Below are 21,376 nucleotides of genomic sequence, written 5' to 3' on the forward strand. Positions count from 1 at the left end.
CACACACACACACACACACACACACACACACACACACACACACACACCCCCCCACAGAGTTTGGTATAGCAAAAGAAGCAACAGGGAAATAAGTTGAAGTTGGTGAGGTTAAAGAGGAGGATAATACTAGAAAGAAAATTGTTGCAAGCCAAACAAAACTTCCTAATCCTGAAAACGAAATTAAAAGGGAAGAAACGAACACAAAGAGAGTCTAAGAGTGTGCCCATCAATTAGGGAATAGCTGAACAAATTGTAGTATATAAATGTAAAGGAATATTATTGCGCTATAAGAAATGATGAAAGAAACAAGTACAGAGAATCTTGGATAGCGTGAATTGATGTAAAATGAATAAACAGAACCAAGGTTATAATTTATACAATATTAACATTGTGGGGGCAGCTAGGTGGTGCAGTGGATAGAGCACTGACCCTGAAGTCAGGAGTACCTGAGTTCAAATCCGGCCTCAGACCAAACACTCGACACTTACTAGCTATAAACATCATGAAGACAAACAATTTTGAAAGATTTTAGAAATGATCACGTCTCTAGAGAACCTGATAAACTATCATACCCATCTCATGGGAAAGATAATAAACTCAAGGCACAGAGACATACATTTTTGCATAAGGCCACTATGCTTATTTCTTACAACAATTTAGCTTTTTTTTTCTTTCTCTTGGTTTTTTAATGAGGATGAGAAAATGTAAGGCTAGAGAGGGTGTTAACAATATTGATGCTAAAAAAAAGAGCATTGAAACTTTTTAATGCACAAAAAAAAGCAGAAGGAAATTTAAAAGGAAGCACAGACAAGCAGGACAGTTTAAAAGTAATATGTGAAATTTATTACATAACTTTTAAAAATATGAAAAGGAGATTAATTCACATAAAAACATTTTTTGAAGTATTTAATTTCAAAATAATGTTTAAAGTAAGTCAAAGTGCTTTAAGAGAGAAAAAATGATCACTAAAAGCCAGTATGAGCTCATCATGAAGAAGCTACTCTAAATTAACTTCATTTTCTTTCCTGATAGTTACTAGACCAGGAGATAGGGGAATTTCAAAGACCTAAACTTCAGCAAGGCGTTTAAGTGCCTCATGATTTTGCTATGGTAAAATGGAGAAGTGTGAGATAGAGCAAGGGCCAAATCCAGGGCCTGCTTTTGTGCAGCTAGAAATCTAAGAATGGTTTTTACATTTTAAAATAAAACTTTATTTTTTAATTTAAAAATGTAAAAACCATTCTGAGCTTATGGGTTGTACAAAAGCCAGTGGTGCATCTGATCCCAGAGAGCCAATGTGCTGACCCCTGACAGAGGACAGTATAGTAGGATGGATGCAGAGCTGATTACAAACCCAAAGTGCAGTCATAAATGTATTAACAATCTGGAGGGATCTCTGGTGAAATGCTGCTAATCAGCATTTTCTCAGTGACTTAGATGAAGGCATAGATGGTACACTTATTAAATTTGGACAAGGCACAAAGCTGAGAACAGCCTACAAGTTGGACCACAGAATTAGGATTCAAAAGATCCCAAAAGGCTAAATTGGTTCAATCTATAAGATTAAGTTTAATAAATAAATATGAAATTGGGCTTTAAAAAAAAAACAACCCACTGTTTTACAGTGGCTAGATTCTTCCCCTAAATCTCCAAAAGGAAAAAATATACATAACTAGGATAATACAGTGGCAAGAAAATTAGACTAATATAATTCTTTAGGTGCTCAGTAGCTATACCCAACAGATTATAAATTACTATGGTTGTTTCCAGGTTTCCCTTTTTCTGATGTCCTCCTCATCCTATTCCCCAGTACACAGAGACTTATTTGATTCTGGGAAAGTCTTCAAACCAGGGCAATGCTTATTTTTTATTCTGCTTTAATCCAACCCAACCCTAGATTATCCTCAATCCATTCCAACATGGTATGATTTTGCTTAAATCCAACCCTACCCCAGATTATCCTCAATTCACTCTTAAGAATCTAGGTGGGTCTGAGGAAAAACTCGGGTGCTTTCTGATGTAAGGCACTTCTCACTCACCAATTGCTTGACTCTCTTCTCTTCCAACACAGACACATTTCTGTTAGCACGGAGCACATTAACTCATATTTGCTAGGCAAACAGAAAACTACATTTGCATTTTGGGGGGTGAGGGGGCACTTATATGCTCCAGAGGAAAGAGAGCTAGTCTAATTTTTAAGTTCTTTGTAGGCTCAAGGATAGAATGAATGCATATCCTACAATCATTTCTTGAAAAAAACATTTTTTCTAGGTTTCATATCTGAAGGTATACTGGAAAATACTAAATTCTGATATATTTTGACTTTCACAGAATATTTTACTAAATTCAGACATTTACAATTGCAGATGTTTCCTTTTAGTTTACTCATCTATAAAATGGCAATAATAATACACTAATTACATCTCAAAATGTTAGTGTGATGTAAAATGCTTTGTAAACATTAAAGCATTATTATATAAACATGAGTTAAGTCAACAAGTATTTATTAAGCACCAAATAATAATAGCTAGCATTTATACAGCTGTTTGAGGTATGCAAAGCACTTTACAAATATTATCTCATTTTATCCTCACAACAACCATAGGAGGTAGGTGCTATTATTATGCCCATTTTACAGATGAGGAAACTGAAGCAAGCAGCGGTTAAGTGACTCATCCAGGATCACACAGTGATTCTGAGGTTGCACTTGTGTTATACACTACTATTGAATGGTTGCCTCTCAAAGCTAAAAATTAAATATTCTCTAAGATTGGAAGTAGACTAGCAAAATTCTGCTCAAGATCATTCCTAATGGCAGAACCTGAGTTCACTCAGACACTTACTAAGTATGTGACCCTGGGCAAGTCATTTAACCCCAACTGCCTTCTCTAACCTCTTCCTCGCAAAAAAGATCATTCCTGATGAATCTCTTTTGATAGTATGAGACCCAAAATATTCAGCATAAGTGAGATATTCAAACAATAAGAAGACAATCATTCCAGGTTCATAAGCTGGACTGATACTCACTTCTTAATAACCAAAATGACTTAATTTGAAAGCTATAGAGCTAATTGAGTCCATAAGCATTTGGTGACAAACAACAATAATAAACTGATAAATTACCCTTTTGAGAAAGACAAGGGTACAGCAATACACTGACAATCTCATGAAAACTTTGATACCTTAAACCTCTAGAATGTATTAATTTTCAACATTTTACACGGAGTCCCCCCCCCCAAAAAAAACAGACAGCTTGGTGACCCAGTGGATAGAGTGCAAGGCCTGAAGTCAGGAAGACTCATCTTTCTGAGTTCAAATCTGGCCTCAGACACCTACTTAGTTGTGTGACCCTCAGCAAGTCATTTAACTCTGTTTGCCTCAGTTCTTCATCTGTAAAATGAGCTGGAGAAGGAAATGGCTAAACCACTCTAGTATCTTTTCCAAGAAAACCCCAAATGGGTTATGGAGAGCTGGGATGCAACTGAACAGTAGGGGCAGCTAGGCGGTGCAGTGGATAGAGTGCTGGGTCTGGAGTCAGGAAGACTCGCCAAAAAAACCATCCAAATGAGCCAAAATGAATTCTTAGTTCACTTAAGGTATTTTTTTCTCCTAAAATCAGGAGAGCAAATGAGATTTATACCCAATTCTCCTTATTTGTGTTAATGTTCTATACATGCAAGATTAGGATTCTGAGCTTAAAGAGTAACAGAGGAATAACCTTGTTCCCATCCCTCCAACCTTCACAAAGGCAATGCCCTCCCTTCCACCAGAATTGTTCTAAGGATCAAATATGATAATATATGTAAGAAGCTTTGTGAGCCTTAAAATGTTACATACATATTAGTTGTATTATTATTACAGGTGAGCCTATGATCAGAGGTGACTATGATGAACACAAGTGAAAGCTGCCTTCAACGAACACAGGCAAAGCTTTTAGAAATTCCTAATTCCTTTCCATGCTTACCAATCTGTCATGTTCACAGTTTTAAGACTTATACTGAAACACAGTGGTTGTGAGTCTTAATAAAGGCATAGAGCACAGAGGAGGGAAGGGAGGAAAGCTGTGGCTCTTATTTCCTAGATTCCTAACTTCTTATTCTCTTAACTCAGATAACATCTGCTGTGGAAATCAAATAAGGTATAGTGCCCATAAAATACCTACCAAGCTTTAAAGTATCATACAAACTAAAGGTGTTTTTTTTTAAAAAAATTATTGTTATTAACAAAAATAACTCCCAGATCACCACCTAAAGAATATGGCCGCCTAGACTGGTTATGCAGCCAGATGAGTCTAGTCTACTGTCATCCTTGCCTTGGCCTTACTTATACATTATGTAGCACAGTTACTGAATAGTAACCACTTTAACATTTCAAAAAAAATCCACAATTTTGTCTATGTTGGTCCTATCTCCACAGATGAAGCAAACCCTCCACGCCCAAGACTTTTTTTTTCTAACCTTCTATAGCTAAAACAACTCATCATTTAGTGATCGACTTTCCAGTGAGAAACTTCTTCAAAAAGTCAGTCTGGTCTCTCTGCAATAAGTCCTTTTAAATCTGCCTAACTGACTGGCTATCCTATGAGCCACAGCAGCTATCCCAAACACTATTATCCTTCCTCAAGCCTCTCATGGCCCTCCTATCTCCACCCTTTGCCTCATTACTTCACTGAAAAAGACTGAGGCCATTTGCCAAGAGCTACCTCTTCTCTGCTCTTCATTTCACGTCACTCAGGTGTGTTCCCCCACTATCTCCTCCTTCAGCCTTGTCTCACACAAAGAGATGGCCCTTCTTTTTACTGAGACAAACCCTTCTAAAAGCACCCATAATCCCATTCCATCACATCTTCTCCAGTAGCTCATCTCTTCTGTAATTCCAACTCTCTCAAACATAGCCTGGTACAGGCCATTATTGTCTCACACTTGGATTATTACAATAGCCAAGCAGTTTGTCTCCCTGTCACAAGAATCTCTCCACTCCAGTCCATCCACCAAAAAACTGTCAAATTGATCCTGTTACCACCTCCCTTTAATAAAATCCAGTGGCTCCCTATTACTTTCAGGATCAAATATAAAATGCTCTCTTTTAAAACCCTACATAACTGAGTTTCTTCCTACCTTTCCAGTCTTCTTAATATCTTATTCACCTCCACACATTCTGTGATCCAATGATACTGGCCTCCTTCCATTTTCTTGAACACAACACACCATCTCATGATTCCATACATTTTTAGTAGTTGTCTCCAATGCCAAGAATCCTCTCCCTCCTCATCATCCCAACCTGGCTTTCCCGACTTCCTTCAAGACTCAGCTAAAATCTTAACCTTCTACAAGAAGTCTTTCCCATTCCCCCTATCATTATCTATCCTCTCCCTCTTTGATTATATCCAATTACACACACACACACCCCCACGAAATTTTGTTTATACATAGCTGTTTGTATGTTGTCTTCTCCATTAGACTGTGAGCTTGAGAAAAGGTACAGTTTTTGCCTTTCTTTTTATCCCCAGCATTTAGCACAGCATTTGGAACACTGCAAACACTTAACAAATTTGACTTTCTCACAAATATTCAGTCTCTCCCACTCTACTGGATGCTTCCGTACTACCTACAAGATAATCATGTCTCTTCATCCCTCCACTCTCACTCAATCTGACCATCCCTGATTGCAAACTCCTTCAGAAATCCGTCTACAACCAGTATATCCACTTCCTCCTCTATCACTCTCTTAACTTTATGCAGTCAGGCTTTATACACTGACAAGTGCTCTCTCCAAAGTGCTGAATACTTTTTTCTAAGTTTTCAGGATATTTATTGCTTCTTTTCTGATTCTCCTCCTACTTGCCTAACTATTCTTCCTCACACTCCTTTGTCGGATCTTCTTCCAAGTCACAGCTAATTACAGATGTTCCCTATAGTTTCATTCTGGTCCTTCTCTTTATCTCTACACTATTTTGCTTGATGTTTAATCTCATCGTTTCCCATGGATTCAATTATCATCTTTTTGCTGATGATTTTCAGATCTACATAGCCAGCCCTAACATCCCTCCTGACTTCCAGTTTCATATCAACAATTGCCTATTGGACAGCTGAAACAGGATGTCCTGTGGTCATCTCACACTGAACACGTACAAAATTAAACAATTACCTTTCAGCCCCAAACCCCACACCCTCTTTTCTGAACATCTCTTTCTGTCAAAGGCACCACCATCCTTCTCCGTGCTTAGGCCCCCAACCTCAGCGTCACCCTCCTCCTCACTTGAATTGACCCCACATATCCAATCTGTTTCCAACTCTTATGTCTTTACTTTTACAACATCATTCTTATATATCTCATTCTCTATATTCTCACAAAGCTGCCTTTCCAGTGCAGGCCTTTATCACCTCTAACCCTGACTATTGCAATAAAAATGAAGGGAATAAGTACCTACTCTGTGCTAGGCACTATGCTATACACTTTACAAATATTATTTTACTTCATCCTTGAAACAACCCTGCAAAGAGGGTGTTATTATTATCCCCAATTTACAGGGGTAGAAACTGAAGCAGACAGAGGTTAAGTGACTTGCTCAGTGTCACACAACTAGTACCTGTGGCTAGATTTGAACTCAGATCTTCCTGGATCTAGGCCCATTGCTCTAACCACACCGAGCCACCTAACTGCCTCTAATAGTGCACTGCTTCATCGGTCTCCTTGCCTCAAGGCTTTCCCAATCAAATCCAACCTCTCCATTAAGATACCAACATGATCTTCCTAAAGTGCTGAGCTATTGTCACCTCTGTACTCAATAAACTATGGTGACTCCCCATGACCCCAAAATGAAATATTAAATGCCCTGACTTTTAGGTTCTTCATAGCCTAGCCCCCTAAGTAACTAACTTTCCACTGTTCTTACATGTTCCTCATCTCCACATACTGTACAATCCAGCTACCCTGGCTTTCTTGCTGCTTTTTTCACATGTCCTTTCATCCCCCAACTTGGGACCTTTTCTCTGGTGTCTCCCATGCCTTGCACATTCTCCCACCTTACTTCCACTTCGGCTCAGATCCCACCTTCTGGGCCTTTCTTTGTCCCTAGACTGTCAATGTCTTCCCTTTGAAATTACTTTCCATTTGTATTTTAGATATGTATTTATATTCACATGATTATCTCCCCCATAAGAATGTCAGCTCCTTGAGAGCAGGGACTAGCTTGTACGAAGATCGTAAATTCACCTTAACTGACCAGTCGCTTATTGATAGCCAGACTGTCCCCTGTTCACTATATGACTTCAACCAAATCACTTCACCTTTCTCATCTTCAGTGTCACTTATAAAATGAAGAGCTTGGATTAAGTGACCCCTAACGTTAGAGGATGAAATTCCAGCTCTTTGTTGGCTGCCGATAACATCCATCATCAGCATAGGACCACATAGCCCTAGTGTCAGAAGAAACCGTAGAGGTCCTCTAGTCCATCCCTCCATTCTACAGATGAGGAACAAAGGTCCAGGGAGATTAACTTCCATGGTCATACAGGTACTAAATAGAAGACTAGGATTTGAGTTAAAGTCCTCTATTCCAAACTCAACCCTCTTTCCCCTGGACCCTCCTGCCTCCAAGTCTAGAATCCTATAAACAAAAATATATGTAAACATCTATACGTTGAGTTATATTCGTCTGAAAGCTTTTAGTAAACGTAAAAGAATACTTCCTAAGGCACAGGTCTTTGGTAGCTTCCTACTGCACCAAAGACAAAATAAAAGCTTCCTCAACCTGGTACCTAAGATCCTCCACAATAAGGTTTCAAGTTACCTTTCTAGCTTTATTTAATATTTTCCCCCTTTCAAGCAGTCTATGTTACAGTCAACAGGACTATTACTCAAATAAAAGACACTAGCTCCTTCCTCCATGTATTCTCACTGGTTATCTGTCTCACACCCCTGAAGTGTGCTTCTTCCTCATCTCCACCTCTCAGAATCCTTATCTAGGTGCCACCTTCTCTTTCATGACTGTGTTATTAGTACCCCTCCTCAAATTATCTCATATTTATTTCTCTATTTACAAAATACATATGCCAATACAAGGTGAAGAGATCTAAAGGAAGGCCCCCCAAACATGTTGGGTGTATCCCTGGCAGATTTACTACAGGATAATATCAGGAGGTACACAGGATAAAGAGGTGTGGGTAAGGTTCCAGTCTACACAGTTGGAGGGAGAAGTACCCATTGCAATGATTTCACAGATCTCATGAACTCTACTCTAGCTGTCTTTGCATCCTGAGGGCCCTCCACACTGGTACAAGGTGTTCAATAAATGTTGGTTGAACAGTTGAACTTTTTTTCTGACCTGTGATTTCACTGGTAGAGGGAATTCTCTGGTGAGGAAACTCCCTCTATGAGTGCAGGTTGGCACTTTTCTCTTAGAAAGTTGCCTACAGCAGGGTCAGTAAACTGCAGCTGGCTCCTGTTTTAATATGGCCCATGGGCTAAGAATATATTTACATCATTAAATAGTTGGGGGGGAGGGTGATTTTTTTTAAAAGAATAACATTTCATGACACGAAAATTATATGAAATTCACAAAGAATTCACAGACAATATATACATGATGGGCATTTACGTATTATCTGAATTCTTTGGGGCTAACCACAGCAGACATGAGATTGTACATGGCACTCTCATCTCTTCATACTGTCATTCTTCATCACACTACAAACTGTGATAGTCATAACATTTGTTTTTACTACCAGTGCATACCTATAATGTCAAAATAAGAAACGGACTTTGAATGTTGCACTGCACAATGGAGTGTGGATTATCCTGCTATTGAATTATATGGCAAAGCATTGTGTTTATTATGCAATGACACTATAGCTATCCTAAAAGAACATAATACATGCTGACATTACCAGATTAAGCACTCATCATGACATTACCAACTCACAGAAATGCAGTCATCAGAAAATGAAAATTTTAAATGGAATATCTCATCACAGCAGAATTTCTTAACAAAGATAAATGAAAATGAGGCTACAACCAAAGTTTCTGAGTAGAATATTTGTTAGCCATGCAAGGAAAGCTTATTGAGTCAGTGAGTTAATTACATCGCATCTGACTGCAGCAACTGTAGAAATATGTCCAAAGAAAATAAACTTATTTAGGACTAATAGCTTTTAGCCTCAATTAAAATCATGTGCTTGTGGATTGATTATTAGTATTTGGCAGTACCCATCTGTGTGAAAATGGCATTTTCAAAGATGAAATATGCATAATCCCATTACAAATCAGCATTAATAGATGAACATTCATAATCAATTTTAATGATAGGGAATACTAACTCTGAACCTTGATTAAGGCAAATGTTATCCTTCATTCCTCCCCCCAAAATTGTTTTTCTCATTAGCAGACCTGCATTTCAAAAAATTTTACTCAATTATTATGTTTTTAATTTCATCAATAAAAAATTTGTGGAGATTTGTTTTCCTCTTAAAGTATCTATATAATATCCTTGATTTTGCCTTTTGGGCCACAAAAATCTAAATATTTATACTATCTGGCCCTTGACAGAAAAATCTGCCAATCCCAGGCCTAGGGCACTGTGAAGTTTAGTGACTTGCCCAAGGTCACACAGCCAGGATGTGTCAGAAGCAGGACTTGAACCCAGGCTATTCTGGCTTAGGGGCTAGTTTTCCATCCTCTAGCCAAGCTGCTGCTCATGAGAGCAGTATGCTACTTTTAAGGTTTGTAAAATGCTTTACATCTGTTATCTCACTGATCCTCATTAAACAGTTGAGCTAAAATAAATAAAGGGTACATTCAAACACTGTAACACTATACAACACTGTTTTCAAATTTGGAGTTACACATGTTTTCTGTAATGTCTCACATCTTGAAACTACATGTTCTGGTGGGGACTCATTCAAATTTAACTTGTCCACTATAATGATATTTTCTTTTTTTTGTTTTTTGCTAGGCAATGAGGTTAAGTTACTTGCCCAGGGTCACACAGCTAATGTCCAGTGTCTTAAGAAGGATTTGAACTTAGGTCCTCCTGACTCCAGGGCCGGTACTCTAGTCACTGAGTCACCTAGCTGCCCTGATATTTTCTTTTAATGATGAGAAGACGGATTTCAGAAAAACCTGGAAAGACTTACATGAACTGATGCTGAGTGAAATGAGCTGAACCAGGAGAACATTATAGACAGTAACAACAACAATGTACAATGATCAACTTTGATAGACTTAGCACTTCTCAGCAATACAATGATCTAAGACAATTCCAAAAGTCTCATGATGGAAAATGCTATCCACATCCAGAGAAAGAACTATGGAGTCTGAATGCAAATCAAAACATACTATTTTCTCTCTCTCTTTTTAAATTTCTCGTGGTCCTTCCCTTTTGTTCTGATTCTTCTTTCACAATATAACTAATATGGAAATATTACTGTACATGTATAGCCTATATCAAATCACTTGCCATCTTGGGGAAAGGGGTGAGCAGCGAGATAGGGAAAAACAAAATTGAATCTTATAAAAGTGAACGCTGAAAACTAGCTTTACATGTAATTGAAAAAAATAAAATATTAAGTGGGAAAAAAATGATACTTTCTTTTAAGAAACCTCATAGGACTCAGGGTCTCAATATAAAAGTTTAAGTCACTGCTATGTAGGAAAAAAATATCATATACACTCCACTCCATGAAAAATATAAAAGGCAAACTAAAACAGAAATCATTTTTTAAATGTCTCCATAGTTTCACTAAGCTTTCTATCCTTTTTCTAATCTGCTTCCCAACCCCTAACGCTTTTTTCTACCTATGATGTTTATACCTAAAAAAATATTTCTGAAATCAAGACTTTTTTTTTTCTCCTGAACTTCATGGTTGCATGATACAGTGGAAAAAAAAATCACTAACTCAGGTTCTAATCTTAGTTCAAGATTCTCTAAAAAATGGCCCAGATTCTAATCCTGTCTACACCACTACCTGCATGACCATGGACAAATTACCATTCTCAGTTTCTTCTTCTGTCAAGTAAGGGGGATCAGACGAGATGATCCCTAAAGATCCATTCAACTCTTAATATTCCATGACTTTGTAAATTATGGCACTTTAATTAACAGAAAATGGCTATCTCATTAATAAGAAAAAGTTGACATACTCTTTGCAACAAAACTTCCTTCACCATTTGAGACAATTTTGGCCACATATGGTATTACACTCAATATTTACTAACAGAACTGTTTAAATCAGCTTTCCTTACCACATGTTCATTTTATGGGAAAAGTAGGCAAAAATCTGTATTCTAATTCTATGGAATAGGCTAGTTCCATAAATATACATGCACACTTATATATACATACATACATGTATATATATACATGCACACATATAGCTTTTTCAAATATTCAAACAATAGAAACATTAGTACTTTTTTTATGAATAACAACTTCATTATATTTCATCTTGTCTGACCATATCTAAGATATGTTTATACCTACAAAAAAAGTTATTAGTCTATCTGCTAGTCCATGAAGTTTATACTTAGCATTTTTTCTTTAAAAAAAAAAAGCATAAGGAATTAGTAGGGTTACTCTCAAATTAAAATAAATATCCCTAAAAATTCAGTATGTGAAAAACACATATTCATTCTTCACAACCATTCCTACCTTTTTGCCGATTATTCTTTCCAGTTTCTTCTTTTTATGTTCAAGTCCAGTTTTTGAAAACCAAGATTTTTCTTTTGTTTTGTTAATGATCCTTTTTGTCACCATTTTTCAAAATATTTTCATGTGCAGTGCATTAAGCTAAAGTGACAGTGCCTATAGTCTAAAATAAACATATCTGTTCTCTACAAAAAGGAAAATACCGAAATAGATGTCTCTTGGGCCAAGTGGCATCTGAATTTAAGCACTAAGGACATGAGACATGATAAGATGTTCTAATGAAACAAGCCAGACTACAGTTGTGACAGCAGAGTGATATGCTGGATAAAGTTTCACCTAATTAGGTAAGTTCCATGGAAAAGAAAGTTTGACATTAACATTGTTCAGTAACTATGTGCAACCAGGATTTAGGAATGAGAACCAAAAACCAAAAAATATGAAACATATTATTCCATTTCCATATGACACTCTTCTAAAAATGTTACTAACCTGCTTTGTAAAAGAATCCTAGAAAAATTTCCACTTTTAAAAGACATTTTAAATGTAATAGTAATTGAGCTACTTAAAATACTTTTAAGGTTTGCAAAGCACTTTAATTATCTAATCTGAGAATCATGATAGCCCTGTGTGGCAGGGACTACAAAGTATTATAATTTCCATTTTACAGACGAAAAAAATGGGTTCAGAATTTAAATGTCTTGCCCATGGTTAGGTCATATAGACGGTGTATCGGTGTCAGAATTCTAATTTCTATCTTTTCTTACTCCAACCCTCTCCACTCTACCTCTGAGAAAATGAAGCATTTTCTCTGCCTCTGAGAAAATGAAGTTCCCAACTCTCAAAATTAAAAATCTAAACGTCTTTCAATCCATCCTCACCCTATGTGCACTATTCACCTACGGGCTTATATTTCTACCAAGTCTATATGGCTGAATTGCAGTGACAAGGTCATAGCTGCCAACAAGACAATTGGTTCTGGGGATGGTTGTTGGTGCTTTATGAGAACAAAGCCCACAAAAACAATAAACACACTGATGTGTACTGCTTAAGCGTAATGGGAAATGTTTAACTTCTGAGTAGGTCAGAATAAAGACATGCAAATTTCATGAAATTTTACAACAAAATAGCTACACATCAGAGTGTTCATTTGATTATTTCTTATTTTTTCAAACAGTAACCTTCTCAGCCTCATTTCTCAAACATATAAAGAATTAAGTCAAATTTATAAAAATAAGGGCCATTCCCCAAATGATAAATGATCAAAAGATATGATCAGTTTTCAGATGAAGTAATCAGAGCTATCTATAGGCATATGAAAAAATACTCTAACTCAAATGTTGGAGGGGATGTGTAAAAAATAAGTCATTAATGCACTGTTAGTGGAGTTGTGAACTGATTCAACTATGCTGCAGAACAATTTGGAACTATGCCCAAAGGGCTATAAAACTATGCATACTCTTCGACCTAGCAATACTACTACTAGGTCTGTATCCCAAAAGAGATAAAAAACAAAAAGGAAAAAACCTGTATGTACAAAAATATTTATAGCAGTTCTTTTCTGGGGGCAAAGAATTAGAAATTGAGAAAACGCCCATCAATTGGGGAATGGCTGAACAAGCTGTGGTATGTGATTATGATGGAATAGTATTATACTATAGGAAATGATGAGCAGGATGCTCTCAGAAAAACCTGGAAAGATTTACATGAGTTGAAACAAAGGGAAATGTACTGTGTATAAAGTAACAGCAATATTGTAAGATAATCAGCTGTGAAATATAACAAACCAAGACAACGCTGAAAGACTTATGATGAAAAATGCTATCCATCCTCAGAGATGTTTTCACATGTAACTGGGGAAAAATAAAATACTAAATAAAAAGTAATTTTTTTTTGAAAAGGACATAATCTTCTCCAAACATTGTAAAAAACTGTCATTCTCAATTCTTCTGTCTCAATCACCCCACATAGTCAATCAGTTGCTAAATCTCGTAATTTTTTTTCCTACAACATCGCTCACAGATGTCCCCTTCTGTCCACTCACACAATTCCATTGGGTTTATCTAGACCAGGAGTGGGGAACCTGCAAAGGATATGTTCTGTGAAGTTAATTTCAGTCAAAGGAGGGGCAGTTAGGTGGCATAGTAGATAGAGTACCGGCCCTGAAGTCAGGAGGACCTGAGTGCAAATACGGCCTCAGACCAAAACACTTGACACTTACTAGCTGTGTGACCTTGGGCAAGTCACTTAACCCCGACTGCCTCACCAAAAATAAATAAATAAATAAATAAATTCAGTCAAAGGGCCACACTTGAGGACTTAGGAGGGCCACAATTTACACCATGCCAAGAGCCTTCTAACTGGACTCCTTGCCTCAAGTCTCTCTCTGCCTACTCCAATTTATCCTCTGCTGACCTGCCAAAGTAATTTTCCCAAATGCCTTCCCCTCTACCTTCCTTCTATTTACCTTGTATGTTACTTGTATATTACCTTGTGAGAAAGGAGAATAAAGTCAGACCATACTGTGTAATACACAAGTAATATAATTAGGGGCAGCTAGGTGGCACAGTTGATAAAACACTGGCCCTGAAGTAGGAGGACCTGGAGCTCAAATCTGGCCTCAGATATTTGATACTTACTTAGCTATGTGACCCTGGTCAAGTCACTTAACCCCACTGCCTAGCAAAGAAAACAAAAAAAAAACCCAAAAACAAACCAAAAAAAAAAAAACCTCAGCTAGGTTATTTGGGGGCAACTAGGTGGCACAGTGGGTAGAGCTCTGGCCTTGGAGTCAGGAGGACCTGAGTTCAAATCTGCACTCAGACACTTGACATTCACTATCTGTGTGACCGTAGGCAAGTCACTTAACCTCAATTGCCTAAGCAAAAAAATGATTTCAGTTCTAGTGTCTGGCTACTAGTTTTTACAACAATACCATTTTGCTCCAATCTGACAAGAATCCCAACAATAAAATCATATAATGGCAGCAGCAGCAAGAAAAAGTATTTCAAGTTTCCAAAGTCCTTTACATACCTTCATCTGAATACTGTGGTAACCCTGTAAGTAAGGTAGATACTACTAGTGTTATTATCTCCATTTTACTGATGAGAAAACTGATGTTCAGATAAATTAAGCAACTTGACAATATTCACAAAATCAGTAAATTTCAAGATACAAAATTTGAATCCTGGTCTGATTCCAAGTCCAACATCTTTCTTCCCCCTCCCCCCCTTTTTTTGGTGAGGCAATCAGGGTTAAGTGACTTGCCCAATGTCACACAGCTAGGAAGTGTCAAGTGTCTGAGGCTGGATTTGAACTCAGGTCCTCCTGACTCCAAGGCCAGAGCTCTATCTATTGCACCACCTAGCTGCCCCAAAGTACAACATTCTTAACTATTATGTTATGCTTAACAGAAAACGTTAAGACCTACAGAGGATCCTTAAAGATTATCTAATCAGTATTTTATATATGAGGAAACAAGCCCAGAGAAGGAAAATGTCTTCTCCTCAATCACACATAGCTAGACAGCCAGTGGCAGAGTTAGATCCAGGCCCATGTCACCTGACTGACTTCTGACCCTTCTGATCCACTATCAGATGTCTCAACACAGATCATAAATCTCAAGAAAAGAGAAACATTTTTGCGTTAGAATTCTAATAAAATGTATATTTTGACTAAATTACTACGTGTTCAGAATCACAGAATCTCAAAGTGAGAAGGGACTTCCAAAGCACCTAGTCCAACCCATACATACTCAACCAATTATCATTTAAGTCTTTTCTTTGAAGACCTCCAAATGAGAGGGAATGCACTCTTTCCAAAGGCAGTCCATTGCACTGTGGAATAGCTCCATTAGAAAGTTTTTTTCCTTATTTCAAGTCTAAATTTATCTCTCTGCAATTTTCACCCATGAAAGTACATTGTACAGCTTAAATTATCATATAAACATGAATGTTAATGAGTTTCTGCATATATCAAAATACATTCAGTAAAAATTAGTTTCTACAAAGACAAATAATCTAAATAATCAATCCATGATCTCAACAATTCACATGAAAACGCATTCAGATCTTCTTATCCTATGACATTTCTTGTTCATATACTACCACAAGCCCTGACAAAAGACCTCCCTGATATGCTAGGGGAAGAAGACTTTTAGGTTTGGGAATTTTAAAACCTTCCAGAGGTGCTACTGCAGCATTCAGGCTGTCAACTTGTCATCCTTCATTCTCATCACATGACTGCCCCTCTACCTTTACAATCTTACACTACGTCATTTTTGACAGGTAGATGTTATTGCTGCAGCCTACTTACACTCACCATATGGATGAGCCAGCCAAAATTCTGATACTTCAGAGACTGCTGTGTTTCATGAATCATAGACATAATACTATGTACCACCACAGTGTATATATCATAACATGGTATATCATATAAGTAAACTATCAGCATTAAAAATATGGGTTTCTTTTTCTGGAGCAGCTTGGGATCACTAAAAGAGCTGCACATATTCCCAAAAGCAATCTAGCTTGCTCTCTTGTAACTAATTCAAATATAGATCCAGCACATTACTTAGCCGCAAAGCCTACCCAAAATATATACATACACACACACACACACACACACACACACACACACACTCTGACTGAAGCAAGAGATTGCCCATTCAACTACGTATCACAAGTCAGACAAAAGGCATTTTTTATTTGGTTTTTCTCGTGCGGACTGTTAGGCAAATTTCAGCAGACTTCACAATGAAATCAGTATGAATTCACCTACAAATAGAAAAGTTTGGAAAACCTTACCATCTACAGAGAGTTCTTCCATTTGGGACTCTGGCTCAAAAAAACATATATTTAGAATAGAAGATACTCTTGCCATCTAGTTCAACCATTTCATTTTACAAGTAAGGAAACTGAGGCCAAGAGATTAAGTAACTTGCCATGGGTCACAAAGGTAAAGTGGCACATCCAGAATTCAAACTTAGGTCTCCTGATTCCAAGATTCACCCTTCTTTCCACTGTACCAGACTTTAGCAAACATCGTTGGCAAAGTAAATATGACCTTGTTTTATGTCTTACTTGCTATCAATAATCACAGGATCATTGAACAAGTTTCTATGCATGTGTCTACCAAGTAATCTTGTATAATCCTAACACATGGGATTAATCATGAAAGAAAAGCAAATTAAAACAACTCTACAACAAAATGGCCATGTAGATTTGGACAGAACTGGGGGAAACAGGCATATTAGTTCACCTCTGATGAAGCTGTGAAATGATCCATCAACTATTCCAGAAAGCAATATGGAATTCTGCAATAAAAATCACAAAATTTTTCAAACTCTTTGACCCAGTCCTCCTACTGGATTTATATTTATACCCCCAAAGAGACTGACAGGAAAAGATCTTTCCGTAAAAAAAAAATCTCTAGCACTATTTATATCAGCAAAAAGTTGGAAACAAACTGTATCCAACAAGTGGGGCAATGGCTGAATAAACTGTGGTACATGAATACAATAGAATACCATGTGGAAGAGAGAGACATATCAAGTAAATGCAGAGTAAAGAAAATACAACCAAGAGAATAATGCATATACCAACCACATCTAGTGAATGATGACATTTAACAGCAGCAAATTAAATACAGTGGACTATACTAACAGAATCCTGTTTAAAAAAAAAAAAAAAACTTAAAGCACACAGTTTTCATTCCATTTAAGTTAAAGTGTACAGTTACAGGAATTATCAGCCACAGCCCTATACTATTTTGCTTAACTATTTGGGGGAAATATAATGGTGATTTTTGGGCAGCTACATGACACAGTGGATAGAGTGCCAAGCCTGGAGTCAGGAAGACTCCTCTTCTTGAGTTCAAATTTGACTTCAGACAATTACTCTGAGCAAGTCACTTAACCCTGTGTGCCTGAGTTCCTCATCTATAAAATGAGCCGGAGAAGGAAATGGCAAACCACTCTAGTATCTTTGCTAAGAAAACTCTAAATGGGGTCACAAAGAGTCGACACAACTGAAATGACTGAAAAACAACAAACAACAAATGGTGATTTGTGGTTTTGGTTTATATACATAAAACAAAATTTGTAAATCAAACAAACATATATATGGGAGATATGTAGGAGAACCTTTAGGATGGTATTTTGTTCTACTGAGTCAAATATTTTTGCAATCAAACAACCTATACAATGGGTTCTATTTTATACAATTTTCAATCTTGTAATTCTGAAGACATAACTTGTTATTGAAAATTACTGCAAAAGAACTAGGAGAACGTTGTACACCATAATAGACACGTTTGTGCTATAACTAGCGTTGATAGACTTAACCCTTCTCAGCAATCCACAGATCTAAGACATCTCCAAAGGTCTCATGATGGAAAATGCTATCCACAACCAAAGAAAGAACTATGGAATTTAAACACAGATCGAAGCATACTATTTGCTATTTTTTTCCTTCTGTTTTGTTTTGTTTCCTCTTTCTGGTGGTTCCTCCTATTGGTTCTAATTCTTCCTTACAACCTCACTAATGGGAAAATATGTTTAATAAGAATGTATATGTATAGCCTATATCAGATTGCATGCCGTCCTAGGGAAGGAGAGGGAGAAAAATTTAAAACTCAAAAACTTATGGAAGTGATTGTTGATAAATCAAAATAAATTAATAAAAAAAAAAGAAAAAGAAAATCACCGCAAAAACCAGCCACTGCATTCTCACATTTTAATCAAATATACCTTCAACACAAATGTTGATCATTCATAAAGATTTTATAAAAATGAGAAAGTAAGAATGTCAATAGTTACTAATGTCCTTTCAATCATCTTTTTTTAATAATACTGTCCCTAATTTTTAACTCTTCCATATTGTCCATTCTTACAGATATCTTGAAAATAAATTCAGTACTTTCAAAACTCTACTGCCTCCAAAACAGATTATGGAAATAATTTCTAGAAATACTGACATATCTGTTCTTTATCTTATTTTCAAGGTTTATTATTTATTTTAAAAGACTTTTTAAAAAAATTCTGAGCCTAAATTCTCTCCCTCCCTCCTGTCTACCCCTCCCCAATCCACTGAGAAATGAAGCAGTATGATATCAATTATACATGAGAAATCATGCAAACTGTAACTGACAGATCTTTTACATTTTTTTTTTTGGTCCACTTGCTGTCCTCCTGAACTCAATGAATGCCTTTGGAATTATTTGGCTTAGTTTGGTCTCATACCAAGCTTTCAAGTGACTAAATTTTTTTTTAATCAGCCATTATTACTCTTTTATTTCACTAAGATAGAAACCTGTCTTCAAAGCACAATGAAGACCACCACCCCCACGCACATACCAGCTCTTCAGAATTAGAGGTTTGTCATTCATGTCCAGCATGAGTCTGCCTCCTGTTTGTGTCTGCTTTGGTACAAAAGAGCTGGCATCTTCTTTGCCTTCCTGAGCACCTGAGCATCAAGGTCTTGACTACTGGAGTAACTAGCAGGAACAACAGCAGAAGCAGCAGCAGGGGCAAACTAGCTCTTCAGGTTTCACTTGAGTCTTGTATTGGAAAGTCAAATTTTCTATTCAGCTCTGGTCTTTTCATCAAGAATGCTTGAAAGTCCTCTATTTCACTGAATTACCATTTTTTCCCCTGAAGGATTATACTCAGTTTTGCTGGGTAGGTGATTCTTGGTTGTAATCCTATCTCCTTTGCCCTCTGGAATATTATATTCCATGCCCTGCAGTCCCTTAATGTAGAAGCTGCAAAATCTTGCATTATCCTGATTGTGTTTCCACAATATTTGAATTGTTTCCTTCTGGCTGCTTGCATTATCTTCTCCTTGACCTGGGAATTCTGGAATTTGGTTATAACTCTTTCAGGAGGTGATCGGTGTATTCTTTCAATTTCTATTTTGCCCTCTGGTTCTAAAATATCAGGGCAGTTTTCCTTGGTCATTTCTTGAAAGATGATGTCTAGACTCTTTTTTTTTGATCATGGCTTTCAGATAGTCCAATAATTTTTAGATTCTCTCTCCTGGATCTATTTTCCAGGTCAGTTGTTTTTCCAATAAGATATTTCACATTGTTTTCTAATTTTTTATTCTTTTGGACTTGTTTTACAGTGTCTTGATTTCTCATAAAGTCACTAGCTTCCAATTGCTCTATTCTAATTTTTAGGGAAGTATTTTCTTCAGTAAGCTTTTGGACTTCCTTTTCCATTTGGCCAATTTTGCTTTTCAGGGCATTCTTCTCCTCATTGGCTTTTTGGATCTCTTTTGCCATTTGGGCTAGGCTATCTTTTAAGATGTTATTTTCTTCAGTATTTTTTTGGGTCTCCTTTAGCAAGCTGTTGACTTGTTTTTCATGATTTTCTTGCATCACTCTCAGTTTTTCCTCTGCTTCTCTTGCTTCTCAAAATCCTTTTTGAGCTCTTCCATGGCCTGGGACCAATTCATATTTTTCTTGGAGGCTTTGGATGTAGGAACTTTGACTTTGTTGTCTTCTACTGGTTGTATGTTTTGATCTTCTTTGTCAACAAAGTAAGATAATGTAGTCTGACTCTTTTTGTGAGGTTTGCTCATGATCCCAGCCAATTACTTGAGTTTTAAACTCTGTTAGGATAAGAGGCTGCTTCCAATGTGGAGAATGTACTGTCCCAAGCTTTGGGGGTTTATACAGCTATTTTCAGAGATACTTCTAGGGACCTGTAAATTTTCAGTTCTTCCAAGGTGGTATAATAAGGAGCGAGGTGTTTCTTCTCTACCGCCACAACAAGCTCCACCACACCAGCGCTCCTCCTTGCCCCAGGACCGCCCCTCAGAACTGTGACCCAGATCCAAGTACAAGCAAAGCAAGAGATTCCTGCCTCAGCACTGACAAAGAGATCCCTGCAATCCCCCTCTGATCAGCCACTCGATTCCCCCTCAGTCTGTGGGCTGGAAGCTCAGGAGGCAGCCACTGCCCCTGGCCGCACTCAGGACTTGCAGCTGAGACCTAGCTTTTCTCTCTCTCACGGCAGTCACAGACTTTTCCCACTGACCTTCCGAGTTGTCTTTGGCGTTCGTGGGTTGAGTTCTGGAAACCTCCACAGCTGCCTGTGATTCAGTCCTCTGAGGCCTGCTCCAGGGTCGCTGCGGCCTTCAAGCCCACGCCACACCGCGCTCCTCTCCCCAATCAACCATCCAGGTTGTCTTGGGCTGGAAATTTGTTTCACTCTGTCTTTTTGTGGGTTCTGATGCTTTAGAATTTGTTGAGAGCCATTTTTATAGGTATTTGGAGGGGTCTGGGGGAGAGCTCAAGCAAGTCACTGCTATTTATTGTTTTATCAGGCAAGTTTTGCAAATGAAATTCTGAACTGGTGTTAAACTCAGTTATCAAGTCTCTCCTTATGACAAGGAAATCTAGTGTCTCCTAGCTAAAACTAATTTGGATTTCTTTAGGTTTCTTCACTGTGGAAACCACTTTATCAGTTAAACTTCCACAGACAAACCATGTTAGTCTATATCAAGATCTCTTCTTTATTAATTTGCATTTTTCGGTACCAATATATCTATAATAGTTGCATGCAGTGTATCTTTTTCTCTTATTAAAACTTTCTTTAAAGATGAAAACCTTAAAAAAAAAAGATGAAAATCTTTCTTACATCATAAAACTTTCTTCTAATTTTCTGTTGATTTTAACTGACACACTTAGAAATCAATGGTCTAACTGCACAAATGACTGGCTACCAACAAG

General features: G+C 37.3%; 1 protein-coding gene across 3 annotated transcripts in view; it reads right to left on the reverse strand.

Moving 5' to 3' along the window:
* PPP1R13B (protein phosphatase 1 regulatory subunit 13B) overlaps positions 1-21,376 on the reverse strand; it is a 124,858-nt gene that overhangs the window by 91,049 nt on the left and 12,433 nt on the right. The gene's annotated exons all lie outside the window — the stretch shown is intronic.

The sequence above is a fragment of the Vombatus ursinus genome, unplaced genomic scaffold (assembly GCF_900497805.2).
Source record: "Vombatus ursinus unplaced genomic scaffold, bare-nosed wombat genome assembly UNPS02007284.1, whole genome shotgun sequence".
Classification (NCBI taxonomy): domain Eukaryota; kingdom Metazoa; phylum Chordata; class Mammalia; order Diprotodontia; family Vombatidae; genus Vombatus; species Vombatus ursinus.